A 16,405-nucleotide genomic window follows, 5' to 3' on the forward strand; every position below is an offset into this window, starting at 1 on the left:
GTGGGATGTTGGGCCCACCCCCAGCCACCATCTCCAAACCAACCTCCTCCCCCTCCTCTCCAAATATCGTGGGAGGGAGCTCGTTGCCACCAAGGGGTTCCAAGTGGCCTTTCGGCCCAAGGACCGACCCGTGGGGAGGCAGAGCTGGTGGTCACCCCCGGCACCTATTAACATCTTGCTTGTGCCTTCTCTGTTGCTTGGAACACCCTCCCCCTTCAAATCTGGTGGACGTCAGCTATCCTCATTTCCAAAATCCTTATGAAACCACACCTACTCCAGGAGGCCTTCCCAGATTGATTTCTAACATCTTCCTCTTTCATCACTCAAATGGCACCACATAAGAACTTAAGGTCTCACAATCATGATCCCCCATAGGACTTATGCACATACATTCCATGACTTCCTACAAACTACAATTTAATATCTGTCTTCCCCACTAGATTGTAAGCTCCTTGAAGGAAGCTCTTCTATAGACCTCACCCAAGTGCTTATTGCAATGCTGTGCACAGAGTAGACACTCAATAAATACTAGTGATAGACTGATAAGGGTTATTTCAGCTAGATAAATTATATTTATTGAGCTCTTACAGCGGGTAGACCACTGTACCAACCGTGAAGAACAGTACAATACAATAGAGTTGGTAATCATGACCTCTGCCCTCAAGAAGTGTAAAGGGAACTAAGGTCAGAAATCTGCTCTACTGGTGATGGGAGGAGTTGGAGTCGCTTGTGCCAGAGTGTGGGTTGGGGGAGATGGTCATTCTCTCCTGGGTCCAAAAATGCCCTTTTGGAGCTTGGGGGTGCTTAAGAGATTCTGTTTGAGCAGAAGGAGAAGACTCCAGATTCTCATGATTCCACTCACCCTCCCCTGTCTCCTCTTCAGGGCTTCCTGTGGTCACAGATCCCCCCTTCAAGTTACTATTGGATTGGGCTGCACATTCCGAGCCCTGGGGGCAACTGGATATGGCTGGATGGCTCTGCCCTCAACTGGAGCCAGTGAGTATTTCCTGGAGTTTGATCCCTGACTGGGGAGGCAGAAACGACTATCCATTACCACAGACTCCACATTCATTTGTTCATTCATTCATTCATTCATTCAATCAGTTGCATTTATTGAGTGCTTAATGTGTGCAAAGCACTGTACTAAATGCTTGGGAGAATATAGCAGTATTGCTGGGTTTCCCACCATCCTTCCCAGTCCCCTGGGGCCTGGTCCCCTGAGATCCCTGCAGCTCTTCTCCAACTCTGAGGGGCCACTGACCCGGCTAGGGTCTGCAGTGACCGTGACCCTGTCCCACACCAAAGGTCTGTTCTGGGACACAACCTGGATGAGCTTTAGTCTCCATGGTTCCTTCCTGTTGGTACAGGGTGCTGGGGAGGAATCACCAACAAACCCACAGAACATCCTGGGGACAGGATTAGTGTCATAGCTAAAGGCACAGCCCCATCTCCTCTGCCCAGCCCTGCCCTGTTTCCAAATCACCCCTATTCCATCTCCAATCCCCAAATTCATCGCCTTGACCCCAGTGCTCCAGGATAGACCACTTCTTTTCCCTCAAACTCAACCCACCTATTTGCCCTGTCCCCTGTGACGCCCCCTCCCTGACCAGATCTTGCCTAGAGCAGCTGCCCAGGGACTCCCCCAATCCTTGACTTTCTGTACTAGGAGTGACCTAACCCCTGACTGAGCCTTCTGGACACCTAGAACCACCAGAAGGTATCTCTGGGGATACGTTGGTGTCCCTGTGAGACATTGATGGGTCACCACAATTGTCTGTCTGCTACAGAGAGTTCTGCAAAGAGGGCAACTGTGACTCTGGTTCTATCATTTCTGGTCCGCCTAAACCTTCTGTTCCTCTTTTAGCCTAATGGCTGCTCTTCAACCTCAACTGTGAACTCACTTTCCACTTCTGGAACTCACTGCACCTCAGTTTCACCCTATCCCACAGGGATTGTCTCTTTATTACTGTATTGTACTTTTCCAAGCACTTAGAACAGTGCTCTGCACAGAGTAAGCGCTCAATAAATATGACTGAATGAATGATTGCTTGGGTTCTCATATGGGGAGCAATGACCCCTCACTCCAGCTTCTTTAGGCTCCTCAACTCCCTACCAGCTGGAAGCCTTGGCCTCTGCCCATGTCCTCCCTGTCCGCGGGCCTAGAGACTGCTTGGGGGGCCACATCCTCCCGCAGTCCTGGAATGCCCTCCCTCCTCACCTCCGACAATCTAATTCTCTTCCCCTCTTCAAATCCCTACTTAAGGCTCACCTCCTCCAAGAGGCCTTCCCAGACTGAGCTCCCCCCTTTTCCCTCTGCTCCCTCTACCACCCCCTCACCTCTCCTCAGCTAAGCCCTCTTCACCCCCCCTTTCCCTCTGCTCCTCCCCCTCTCCCGTCCCATCCCCTCAGCACTGTACTGGTCTGCTCAACTGTATATATCTTCATCACCCTATTTATTTTGTTTGAGATGTATGTCACCCTGATTCTATTTATTTGCCATTGTTTTAATGAGATGTTCTTCCCCTTGACTCTATTTATTGCCATTGTTCTTGTCTGCCTGTCTCCCCTGATTAGACTGCAAACCTGTCAAAGGGCAGGGACTGTATCTGTTGCCGATTTATACATTCCAAGCACTTAGTACTGTGCTCTGCACATAGTAAGCGCTCAATAAATACTATTGAATGAATGAATGAGACGGGGAGGAGGTTCTTGACCAGCAGAGATCTTGTCTGAATCCTGGATGAATAGGGAATGATCCCCCCACTGACTTGTCCTCCCCTGGGTTATAGAAGGAAAGGCAGGGATGGGGAGGGCAGAATTATTTCCTGGAAACAGGGCAAGGGAGAGATGGAGGAACAGAAACAAAATATTTTCCAGTTGCCCCTCCACTCCAACTTTCTTCTGATCCCAAGATAAAGGATCTGCCTCATCAAGTCCTCACCACTCTCCTAGACAAAGATTCCCATAAAATCAAATCCAAAGGAAAAAGAAAGTAACTTTTGTTAATTTCACTGAGTTTGGGCCCGCTCCCCAATTTCACTGAGACAGGGTCTGATGTTTTGGTTTACATGGCTGTGGTCATGTTTGGTTCTGGGAGCCAGTAAACACTGACATATTTTCTCCTTCCCTGCACAGGTTCCGGGTAGAAGACTCAGCGAAAAAAGGCTCATGTGCTTTGCTCTCACGAGATGGGATTTATCCTGACAACTGTGCGGCTGTAAATCTGTGGATCTGCCAGCATGACATGGCCCCTTGAGCCCCCACTAGGTTCCTTCTCTCTGAATCTGGCTTTGAAAGAAACACACAGGCATCTGTCCTCCCCTTGAGCCCTGATGTCCCAGCATGTCCTGGGGCTTGGGGCAGGGGAGGGCACTGTCCTTTGTGTTCTAAGCTGGGAGATGACTAAGGAAACAGATTGTCCCAGCAAGAGGAGACAATTTAGTTTCCCCCTTTCTCCCTCCTCCTTCCCTCACGGGCATCAGTGAAAGGAGGCTGAATCCTGAGGAAGAGGACTATCCAAGCTCCTTGAACCCTGATGAACTTCTCGTCAACCATTTCTGGGCTTGTTGGTGGCAATTAAATAGACACCTCTACCCCATGAGCACTGGGGGCTGTAGGATAAAGAGAATTGGAGTCCGTGGATCTGGCCTCCGGCTACGTGAACAAGTCCTAGCAGCTTCAGTTCATCCTTCAAGTGGCTCAGTGTTTTGTATAGTTCAGGACAGTTCATCCTGGAACCCTAAGCTGAGTTTGTAGAATTACTTTCTGTATTTACTGTCATGCTGTTGGTGCTAAGGGACTAGCTTTCCCAAGCAGAAATGAAGCCAAAACAATATTTGCAATAGAAAGTTATCTGCCCTAAACACCCTTCCTCCTCCAGATACGATTAATAAAGTCCATGTTAAGTTCAAAACATACAGCATTTAAACTAAATTAAAAACAATGTCATTCCCAGGGGACCGTTGCTCAAATTGTACATCTTGATTACCAGTTTGTGTAGGCAGCTCTTTGCTTTTTTCAGAAGGTACCCTTATGCTTTTCCCACTGAAGAGTAGCAAGCAATTTTGCCTAGAATGTATAGATTGACCGTGTTATTTGTGGGGAAAGATGGGATAGTGGAATCTCATCTGAAACCTCTGTGCTTGCCTCTTTCTTCTCCATCTGGGATGTTCCTTTGCTGTGTCCCAGAAAGCTTTGAGCCTGGAATCTGAGCTTGTTTTGAGCAAGACTCAAGCCTGGGCAGGGAAATCCAAGCATTTGAGGTAAGTGAGATCCAATGGGGGGGTGTGGGGGGGGGGGTTTCAATGCAAGATAGTTTGACGGATTCCAACTCCCTGGGACATGACCCTATGAACTCAAGATATCTCTCAGCCAAACTAGGAAATGTGATCGGTGTTCAGGTTTCAAAATATTTTGGTGATAGTATTTTTCAAATTTTTGCAAAATTTATGCTTTACTTTTCCCGATGCTAGAGAGAAAAAAATATTAGCTCTACTTTCAGTCCTCTCTCTTCCCGTCCCTCCTAATCAAATCACAAAAGCCATCAGTTAGTTCTCAAAAAGTCTGGGTTTTTTGATTGTGGAATACCCCATGTTTCCCCAGCACCTCTTAGCAGTTCCCACTCATGATTTATATCTGAAATCATTATTATTTTGTTAAGCATGATTTTCAAGGTGTCACTTTTTTTTTCTGGTTGCTTTCCAACTTAAATTGCTTCACATATGAGATAGGGATATTTTAATGATGAGCTGAGCTGATGAACTCTGGGATGAGGGGAGGGTGTAGAGGTGTGGTGGAGACCCCCTCCTTGCCTCAATTTTTTGGCCCATGGCTTACTGAATGGGTGCTGGGAGGGTCAGTGGCCCGTCTTTCGGATGCCAATTTAATCCTCTGGGGTGAAAGGGGAGGAGCCAGAGGGCTCAGTTTTTCTTCTCTCCACGGTGATCCCAGGTCCCTTGTAGTGGATCACTGTACCATGATCTCGTTTATCTCCTCACTGACCCCTTGCCCACATCCTGCTCAGGCCTAGGACTCTGTCCATCTTCATATCGAAAGATGATCACTCTCCCTGCCTTCAAAACCTTATTAAAAGCACATCTCCTCCAAGAGACATTCGCTAAGTCCTCCATCCTCTTTATCCACTCCCTTCTGCATCCTTTATTCACCCCTCCACCAGCACTACAGCCCCCACTAGACTGTAAGGTCGATGTCGGCAGGGAATGTGTCTACTAATTCTGTTATATGACTGATTGATTTATTGATCGATTGAATGGGGGCCCTTGGTATCAAGGTGAGAAAAAGCGGTATCCTTAGTGGATTCACTTGGCTGTCCAGTGGAGAGAGAGCCTTTGTGCAGTCTTGAGCAGTTGGCAGGTGTGTTGTGTGTGTGTGTGTGTGTGTATATCTGTGTGTATGTTTTTGTGCTTATATGTGTATGCACACTTGTGGTTTAGACTGGTTATAGAAGGTTTTGGAGCACTGTCATTCCACACTGGCACTACTGGCTGGTGGTCCTCTCAACCCAACAGGGTTTACACCCTCCCCTCTACTCCCCTTTTCCCCCTTCCTCCCAGGATCCTCCCCTCTTCTGCCCCAGAGGTGGGTTTCCTCCACTAGGATGTCACTTTGTGGGGGTCTCCCCAGGATGCTCCCTGGTTGAGAGTCCATACAGCCCTAGCAAAAGGACTCACAAGCTCATAACCTTGGCATTATCCTTGATAATCATCATTATACATCAGCCCCCTTCCTGACTTCCCAGCCTCCTGTTCCTTCCAACTCCAGTCTACACTTCATTGTGCTGCATGGATCATTTTACTGCAAAAAATCTACGCCCTGTTTCCCCACTCCTCAATAATAATAATAATAATGTTGGTATTTGTTAAGCGCTTACCATGTGCAGAGCACTGTTCTAAGCACTGGGGTAGATACAGGGTAATCAGGTGGCCCCACATGAGGCTCACAATCTTCATTCCCATTTTACAGATGAGGTAACTGAGGCACAGAGAAGTTAAGTGACTTGCCCACAGTCACACAGTTGACAAGTGGCAGAGCTGGGATTTGAACCCATGACATGACTCCCAAGCCCAGGTTCTTTCCACCTCCAGTGATTGTTCATCCACTTCCAAATTAAACAGAAACTCCTCACTATTGTCTTTAAAGCACTCAATCACCTAGCCATCTCCTAATTTACCTCTTTATTCTTCTACTACAACCCTGCCCACACATTTCACTCCTCTAATGCTAACCTTCTTGCTAGACTTTGACCTCATCCATCTCACCACTGACCTCTCTCCCACATCCTGCCTCTGGCCCGGAACATCCTCCCTCGTCATATCTGACAATTACTTTCTCTGCTTCAAAGCCTTATTGGAGGAAAATCTTCTCCAAGAGGCCTTTCCTGACTCAGCCCTCATTTTCTCCCACTCCCTTTGTCTCGCCCTGACTTGCTCCCTTTATTCATCTCCCATCCCATCTCCACAACCCTTGTATACATAAGTGTAATTTATTTATTTGCACTAATGTTTGTCTCCCCCTCTAGAATGTAAGCTTGTTGTGTGCAGGGAATTTTTCTGTTCACTGCTATATTGTACTCTCCCAAATGCTTAATACACTGCTCTGCATGTAATAAGCACTCAATAAATAAGATTGACTGACTGACTCTTGCACTTATGACCATCCTCAGCCCATGAGCATATATAGGTAGATTCAACATTTCTCTGTTTCTTCCGAAAGATAATGAGCTCTCTGTGGGGAGGAAACCTGTTTGTCCTTTTGTTGAACTAACCGAACACTTGATTGATTGGCAAACTTCATTGCACTTAATAGGCACTCATTAAATGCCATTACTATTATCCATCAACCACTTAATTGTTCATTTTATTACATCTATTGGGTGTAGAGCACTGTGAGGTACTTGGGAGAGTTTAATCAAATTAGAAGACACTCTCGTATCTCTCAAGGAAGTTACTATGACTATAGAGAAACTTACAAATCCCCAGGAAAATGAACCCTCCCTGTTGTTAAATTCAAACCGTTAAAACCCAACCCACTTGGCAATCTGATGAAACATCTTCTGGTTTTAAAACAGCAAGAGAAGGAACCGCTGCTGAGGTCCTTAGGATTTCACGAAGCCCTCACTGTGGTTTCCATTTCTGGTTCCTCCTAGGGGTGGACTCAGCCTGTAAGACCTGCGATCAGGCATCCACCAGTGTCTGCTCAGGTTCCCCTCACTCTTATTCCCCAACTTGCTGCCTCGATTCATCCAAGACCAACCTTGTAACTGTACCTTGTTCTTGACTCTCCCAGCTCCACCCCCTCTCACTCTCTTCCTTCAGCTGGGAACTCCCTCTGTCACAAATCAGTAACACCACAGGTCTCCCCAGATTCCGATCTTCCTTAAGATCCCACCTCCTCTTACAAAACTTTCACCAACTATTTTCCCAGCTCCCTGCATAGAAACATCTCCAAGCCATCAATTACGCTCAAGATCTAATTTACAGTCTCCTTCACACTCATGTAAATATGTCCACTGAATTACTTTATTTTTGACCTCTCAATTTGAAGAGTTTATGTTTCTTTCCCCTGTCAGAGGGTAAGGAAGGTCCTTGTCAATGGAAACATTCAGTACATGTGATCCCACTCCTCAAGAACCTCCAGTAGCTGCCCACCCCTCTCCACATCAAACATAAACTCTTTACCATTGGCTTTACAGAACTCAATCAGCTTGCCTGATCCAGCCTCATCTCACTAATCTCCTACTATAGCCCCATCCACAAAATCTGCTCCTCGAGAGCCAGCTTTCTCACTCCGCCCCAATCTTGTCTACCTCACCACTGACCCCTTTTCCAGCTTCTCCACCTAGCCTGGAACTCCCTCCCCATCCATAAATACCAGAGCACCACTCTCTCCACCTTCAAAACAATATTAAGGTTATATCTCCTCCAAGTGGCCTTCCCCGATTCAGCCCTCTTTTCCCCAGTTCACTCTCTCTTCTACATTACCTTTGCACTTCTACCTGTGACCTTTGGACTTTTGATAATCGCCCCATCCCAAACTTCACAGCACTTATGTACATATCTTTAATTCATGTTATAAATTACTTAATTTTTCCTATTAATGTCTGTCTCCCCCTCTACAGTGTAAGCTCATTATGGGCAGGGAACGTGTCTGCTAATTCTATTGTACTGCCATCTCCCAAGCGCTTGGTACAGTGTCTTGCACATAGTAAGTGTTCAACTAATACAGTTGATTAATTGATTGATTACGAGCATGAAACATGTCATTTCATGATTCTGCACTTCCCAAGGGTTTAGTACAATGTATTGTACCAGGTTGATGTTCTATAAATGCTGCTATTGCTATAACTATTAATAATAATATTTGTTAAGTGCTTACTATGTGCCAAGCACTGTACTAAGCATTGGGGTGGATACAAGCAAATTGAATGGACACAGCCCCTGCCCCAAGTGGGGCTCCCAGTCTCAATCCCCATTTTACAGATGAGGTGTCTGAGGCCCAGAGAAGTGAAGTGACTTGCCCAAGGTCACAAAGCAGTCACGAGGTAGAGGATTGCAACCCATGACCTTCTGACTTCCAGGCCTGTGCTCTATTCACGGTGCCATGCTGCTTCTCGTCCTCCTTGTCCTCCTCCTCTGCTGCTTCTCCTCCTCCTTGTCCTCTTCCTCCTGCTCCTCCTACCACAATCACTGTGACCAGTACCACTTTTTGGAGAAGGCCACATAACCCAGTCATTCCTGAAACCTGAATGGACTATCCTGGGGCCGTCTGTCTTCCAGGGCAATGCTGCTTCCCCACGATCTGTGGTGGCCGTGAGCGCTGAAGCAATTTCTTTCAGATCCCAGAAGGGAAAACTCTTCCCATCCACTGGTCAGAGCACCAACATTCAATCTGACTGTGACTTGGGGGCTTCAGCCCTTCTGAGGACTCTATCTGGACTCCCATTCCCATGCAGGAAAATGTTACGCTTTCAGTTTCACCTTCCTCTTCCCCCCTTTCTTCCCCTTTTCCCTTCGGGCCTGTGATCATAGGAAAGGTGCTTTAGAAAGATCACACATAAAAACTTTCCCCCTGCCTTTCTCCCCAGACCAGCAGGAATGGGCCCATACAGAAGCTTTAGAGTCAGAGAACCGCCATCCTCCAACCAAGCTGGCATGCTGCTCCGTGCACCTATTCGAATCCCTTTCCGATGAGAACTGTGTGGTCAGTAATCAATTATCACCAGGCAGAAAAGTTTTCTTCTTGATTTGGTACCTCACGAGCTCTGGCACCACCCCTTCCCAGTCTTGTCTGATTAGTGTAAGCCAGTTAAGGAGTTGCTCTTCCCCCTAACCCGTCCACAGACCAACACTTACCTTCAAGGCAGGGTCCCTCAGGCTGTCAGCCCCATGGAGGTCAGAGACTCTGTCTGACCTGATGACCTTGTCTCTTCCCCAATACTTAGTGTGGCACTTAGTAAATGCTTAACAAATTCCACAATTAATAGTAATTATACTTACTGAGACCAGTAGGGGAGTGGCTAGTCTAAGCCTCACTGATGAAGCTGCTTTAATCATCAAATGATCAAAGTTGACTCCGTTGCTGGGAAACTCTTCTGTGCTTTCAAATCTCAGGACATCTTGCTTGGGTTCAGAGTCCTGGAGACGGGTAGACATTCCAGGACATTTAAGAGAGATTCCTGGCTCTGGACTGTGAAAACAGGATTGTCCCCAGGAAACCCATGGCCTAAGGATAGTTGGTCAGTGAAATGCCTTAATAATAATAATAATAATAATTACAGTATTTGTTAAGTGCTTACCATGTGCCAGGCACTGTATTAAGCGGTGGGGTAGATACAACCAAATTGGGTTGGACACAGTTCCTGCGCCACTTGGGACTCACAGTTTCAATCCCCATTTTACAGATGATGTAACTGAGTGCCAGAGAAGTGAAGTGACTTGCCCAAGGTCACACAGCAGACAAGTGGAGGAAACAGGATTAGAACCCATGACCTTCTGCCTCCCAGACCTGTGCTCTAACCACTATACCACAACTGCTTCACCATATAATACTTGGCACATAGTAAGCATCTAACAAATTCCTTTTGAAAAAAACAAACAAAGGAACACTGGAATGGAAAACAGAGTCCTGGCTTCATATCCCAGTGATGTTTTATGATAGCTGGGCACACTTAATGACTCATTTGCCTTTTTTCTGGGACTCCATTTCCACCAGAAAGAAAAGGAAAAACATTTCTCACTGGCCAACATTGAGGATTAATGCTCAGTTTGTGCCAAAATTGTCCCAAGAGTCCTCCTGGGCTCATACCAACCAGGACTTTCCTGGTCTGACGGATCTTCAATGACACATAAAAGAGTCAAACCACACCACCGACCACCAAAGTTACTGTGGACAGGTTTTTGCTTAGTTTTACCAACGTGCAGGGAAATGACACATACACTCACTCCGTCAAGGGTCCAATACCAGTCTGCTGGCCAAGGGAGCTCGTTCTGCTGATGCTTCTTCTCTGCTTCCAAGTGCTGCTGCCTTCTGCTGCTGTCTTTGAGTGCCCTCTCTCTCCTACTTCTTGAATGCTTGCTTCTCTCCACTTGCTTCTCCCTCTGTGTGCTTTTTTTTGCAATTTAAAGCAACCACCTCTTGCAGCTGTTGCTCTATGCGGCAGTCATTGATTGGTCCAGGCCCACTGGCTGGTAGAAAGGGGAGAAGGTCACACCTCCCTCCTTGCTCCGCCTCCACAGGCCAGCAGTCACCTGCCTCAAGTAGAGAGCATCAGTGCCTTTGTAATCTCTTCCTTATTGTTGTTTGTGGATCACAGTCACTAATAAGGTAGCTTGTTGCGGGCTCACCACAGATATGTTTTGAGTCCCCTGTGTCCCTCCTTTCTGGGATTCTTTCTCAGATCAAGGAAACATCATGGCCTACTAGAAGGAGCACAGGCCTAAGAGTTTGAAGGCCTATTCTAACCTAGCTCTGCAACTTGTCTGCTGTGTGCTAAGTCACTTCACTTCTCTGTGCGACAGTGACTTCACCTATAAAAAGGGGATTAATATTGTGAGCCTCATGTGGGAACAGGGACTGTGTCCAACTCGATTTGAATGTATCCACCCCAGCACTTAGTACAGTGCCTGATACATAGTAAGGACTTCAGAAATACCCATCATTATCATTATTATTCTAGGCCAGGAGTGCAGAAAAAACCAAATAAGGTATTGAGGAATGAGCTGGGTGGTGGTGCAGAGATTCTGCAGCCCTCCCAAAATACCCAGAGGGATGGATTAATAAATGCCCACCACCAGTCACTTTCTGGGCAGCAGATTGAGACTTGCTGCAGCTGTTCGCTTGTCACCTCTGCCCAGAGTGTGGGATGCAAAGTCTGTCTCTGGAACCACAGCACTAAGTGAGGGACTGTGGGCTTGGGAGTCAGAAGACGTGGGTTCTCATCCCGGCTCTACCACTTGTCTGCTGTGTGACCTTGGGCAAGTCACTTAACTTCTCTGTGCCTCAGTTCCCTCATCTGTAATATGGGGATTAAGACTGTGAGCCCCACGTGAGACAATCTGATTATCTTGTATCCACCCCAGCGCTTAGAACAGTGCTTGGCCCATAGTAAGCACTTAAATGCCATCATCATCATCATCACTCACGAACACTTCCCACTCCAGAAGAATACATTTACAAAGATCCCTAAGCTTCCAGCCCCATGGGCATTCAACAAGACACTCACCCATCCCACAGCTCCTCAGACCTGGCATCCCACGCTCTGGGCAGAGGTGACCCGCAGCCGGCTGCTGCAAGTCTCTATCTGCTACCCATAAGGTATTTACTACCTGTGCCCCTAGACCGTTCCAGCTTCTGGCCTCAGCTTGTCCATTCTCCACCCTCCTCGCTCCTCTCTACCTTATTTTGTTGGCGGGGGTGTGAGGGACACCTTCTGTATTCCTGGCCTGAGCTGTCAATCTAGCGTTTTCAGTTGCTGGGGCCATGCTGAATTAGTTCCACTTTACTAGTTTCAGCAGCTATGAGATAACATGAATTAGGGATGAATAAAGGGAGCAAGTCAGGGTGATGCAGATGGGAGTTGAACACAAGGAAAAGAGGCCTTAGTTAGGGAACACCTCTGGGAAGAGGAAGAATAGGGATCGAATAACCCTTTTTACAAAATGATGAAACAGAGGTACCGAGAAGTTAGGTGACAGGTAAGTGGCAAAGTCAGAATTACAATCCTGGCCCTCTGACTCTGAGGTCTATGCGCTCTTCTCTAGGTTATGCTGCTCATCTACTTCTAAACTGATGCTTCTTTAACAGGGCTTTTCATTGATTTCTCTACTGTCCCTTGGGACTTCAGGATCACAAAGCCATAAAATCAAAAAATCAATGGATGAAGCGATTACCAAGCCAGCAACCAGCTACCGTTACTCAACCAAGCCCATTAACCCGTCAGAAATGCTGGTAGCAGGATGTTTAAAGAAGAGTGTGTCTGTTGCTCTCTTTGACATTTATTTCCATGAGTAAAGATTTTCCTCTAGAATCCTGTTCCTCTAATGACCCATCGTAAACCCTAGTGTTCATGAATCTAAACGTTCTCCAACCTTCTAGCAGGATCAATCAATACATCAATTAATTAATAATGTTGGTATTTGTTAAGCGCTTACTATGTGCCGAGCACTGTTCTAAGCGCTGGGGTAGACACAGGGGAATCAGGTTGTCCCACGTGGGGCTCACAGTCTTCATCCCCATTTTACAGATGAGGGAACTGAGGCACCGAGAAGTGAAGTGACTTGCCCACAGTCACATAGCTGACAAGTGGCCGATCTGGGATTCGAACCCATGACCTTTGACTCCAAAGCCCGTGCTCTTTCCACTGAGCCACGCTGCTTCTCTAGTTCCTTGACTTTCAGTCCTCTCTCTTCAAGTCCAACCCAACCTAATTGCAAAAGCCATCAGGTGATTCTTAAGAAGTCAATCGTTTCATCTGGGTTTTTTGGTTGCATAATATGGCATGTTTGCCCTGCACCTGTTAGCATTTCCTACTATCTGTATCTGCAATTTTTATAAATCAGTTAAGCATGATTTTCACGGTATCACTTTTTTTCTGCTTGCTTTCCACTTTAATCTCTTGATGTATGAGATAGGGAAATTTCAGTGATGAGCTGGAGAGAGGATTAGTTCCAAAAAAGATATAAGATGGGGAGGATTTAATGATCCAATAGCAGCCATTTATCCCTGGGATGGAAACTCTACAGTGACTAGAACAGAAAGATTGGGATAGTTTGTAATCCCCCCTTCTAGACTATAAACCCAGTGTGGGCAGGCACTGTCTCGCTTTACTGCAGAATTATACTTTCCAATCGCTTAATAGAATGCTGTGCCAACAGTAAGCACTCAAATACATTTGAATGAACCATGGCTTATTGTCCTGGAGCAGTGAGAGACCTTAATACCATCATCTCCTTGCAAGTACTGTTTGATATATTTTACCTGGAGATTTTTGACTGTGAAATTTCACTTGGTTTTTTTTTTGATGAATGACATACTTTCTGTCCTATATGCCCATCCTCAACTGACAAACTGGGGGTTCTTTGTGGGCCAGGCAGCATGAGTCTTAAATGATTTTCCTGCAATTATACCAACAAGTGGTAGAGTGTTTTGTACACTTTCCTTAATAAATGACAAGAAATAAAAATAATGAAGTGCCAAGCCATGTTTTTAACACCTGTTGTCATAAACATCAGCTATATTTGATCCCCATCTGTGTAATCTCTCCCAGAACTCAGTAAAATGATCTTCACACAGTAACCACCAAGCAAATGCTATTATAACTACTATTATGACTAACAATAAGTATAGTATTTTTTAAGTGCTTACTGTGTATCAAGTACTGTTCTAGGCACTGGGGAAGATACAAATTCATTAGGTAGGAATCAGACCCTGTCCCACATGGGGATCACAGTTTTAGAAGGGGTCAGTCAGTCATATTTGAGTGCTTACTGTGTGCAGAACACTATACTAAGCACTTGGGAGAATACAATATAATAATATAGCAGACACATTCCCTCCCCACGGGCTTACAGTTTAGAGGGGGGAGACAGACATAAATATGAATGAATGTTACAGAAATGCAATAAGTTCCATGGGGCTGGGAAGAGGGATGAATAAAGAGAGCAAGTCTAGGGCACTGCAGAAGGGAGCTGAAGAAAAGGAAGAGAAGGCTTAGCCAGGGAAGGCCTCTTGGAGGAAGAAAAATAGGGATCGAATCCCCCATTTTACAAATGAGGAAATGGAAGCACTGAGAAATTAAGTGACAGGCAAGAGGTGCAAATTCATATCCTCCCCTAGATCCAACCTCTATTCACAAGCTTCCTATAATCAGTTCCCAATCTCTTGAATCATTGAGTGCATTTATAGCATTTCACCTACTCTGTTCCTCTACCATCCTAATTTTCAGACAAAAGTCTAAATCAGCAAAGGGACTTTTCAGGTTTTCAGCCAGCCAGATGCTGCTTTCAGAAGGCTGATGATGCCCCAACACCCCTGTCCCCAACTGCACGGCTCTTCCTCCAGAATCCCCTTTCACATTGGTTTCTCCTTTGGTGATTTGAGGAGGGGGAGGCTTCAGATTAATGCCTGCTGTCAGTCTAATTGCACCTCCTGGATGGGAAGGGCTCTTCTTTGAGGACCATGTAGGTAAAGAAGACTAAACAACATCTCTTCTTGCCTCCACTGTAGTAAAATCAATTTGGATTAAGGTTGTATTCTATAATATCCAACATTGCTTCTAATAATAATAATTATGGTATTTGTTAATCACTTTCTATGTGCCAAGGACTGTTTTAAGTAATGGAGTAAATACAAGTATCACAAGCCCCCAGTTTGTACCAACCAGAACCTTCCTGGACCGGGGGAACCTCAGCAACACATTGTAGACGAGTCAAACCACACCTCTGTTCACCAAGGTTACTGTGAAAAGTTTTTTACTTAGTTTTACCAACGTGCAAATTACACACACACTTACTGTACTCTACTACGGATCCAATATCAGTCTGTGGTCAAAGAAGCCCCCTTTGCCAATGTTTCTTCTTGCTGCTTCCTTCTCTGTGAACTGCAAAGCAACCACCTTTTACCTGCCTTAAGTATGGCAGCTGTGGGTCTTCTTAGCAGTAACTGATAGATCCAGGCCCATTACTGGCTAGAACAGGGAGGGAAAACCCCGCCTCCTTCCATGCTCCACCTCCCACAGGCCAGCAATCACTTGTCTCAGAGTCCATTAATGCCTTCACAATGTCTCTCCCTTGTTCATTCGATCACAAACTGCATGGCTCTTCCTCCAGAATCCCCTTTCACATTGGTTTCTCCCTTAGTGATTTAGGGAGGGCTTCAGATTAATGCCTTCTGTCTGTCTAATTGAGCCTCCTGGATGGGAAGAGCTCTTCTTAGAGGACCATGTAGGTAAACAAGACTAAACAAAAATTACATCTCTTCTTGCCTCCACTGTAGTAAAATCACTTTGGATTAAGAAGGCTTGTTGTGGGTTCATCACAGCAAGTTAATCAGCTCAGACACAGTCCCTGTCCCACATGGTGCTCACACTTTTATCCCCATTTTACAGATTAGGTAACTTCTATTACAGGCTTTCTCGCTATTGCCTCAATATAAGGAGCTCTTATACAACTTTTTGTTTCTTCGCATAAACCTTTCTTCTGTGCCTCCTCCTACTTAGTTTTATGTAGCAAGAGGTACCCAACCAAAATATTCATTTCAATCGAAATGAGATTTTCAAATGAAAAAGGTGTTGAAATCCTAAACGAGATTCCCATTAGGCAGAATTTTTTTTTCTTGATTTCTTTTTGCCTCAGGTTGCAGGTGATAATGATAATGTTGGTGATGATGATAATAAAATTGTGTTGTTTGGTAAGTGTTTACTAGAGGGAAGCAGCGTGGCTCAGTGGAAAGAGCACAGGCTTGGGAGTCAGCAGTCATGGGTTTGAATCCCTGCTCTGCCACTTGTCAGCTGTGTGACCATGGGCAAGTCACTTCACTTCTCTGTGCCTCAGTTACCTCATCTGTAAAATGGGGATGAAAAATGTGTGCCTCATGTGGGACAACCTGGTTACCCTGTATCTACCCCAGCGCTTAGAACAGTGCTCTGCACATAGGAAGCACTTAAATACTAACGTTATTATTATTATTATATACCAAGCACTGTGCTAAGCATTGGGGTTGATACAAAATAATCAGTTCAAACACAAGAAGGTAGCCGTCCTATCTCAACATGTTAAATGGTATAAATAGTAGGGTACAAATTCATTTTTAATATGAGAATCATATATCATGTCCTTGTTTTGCCTGTTTCTATATACTGCGGTAATGGAATTGTCTGTGATAATAAACT

General features: G+C 45.6%; 1 long non-coding RNA gene across 1 annotated transcript; it reads right to left on the minus strand.

Moving 5' to 3' along the window:
- Positions 1-4,108: 4,108 nt before the first annotated feature.
- LOC114817656 lies at positions 4,109-15,118 on the minus strand. Its single transcript, XR_003765510.2, has 4 exons — positions 15,029-15,118; positions 10,455-10,703; positions 9,516-9,653; positions 4,109-4,235 (listed from the first exon to the last, which is right to left on the minus strand). It is a non-coding gene; the product is annotated as an uncharacterized LOC114817656 (long non-coding RNA).
- Positions 15,119-16,405: the final 1,287 nt, after the last annotated feature.

The sequence above is a fragment of the Ornithorhynchus anatinus genome, chromosome 17 (assembly GCF_004115215.2).
Source record: "Ornithorhynchus anatinus isolate Pmale09 chromosome 17, mOrnAna1.pri.v4, whole genome shotgun sequence".
Lineage (NCBI taxonomy): Eukaryota > Metazoa > Chordata > Mammalia > Monotremata > Ornithorhynchidae > Ornithorhynchus > Ornithorhynchus anatinus.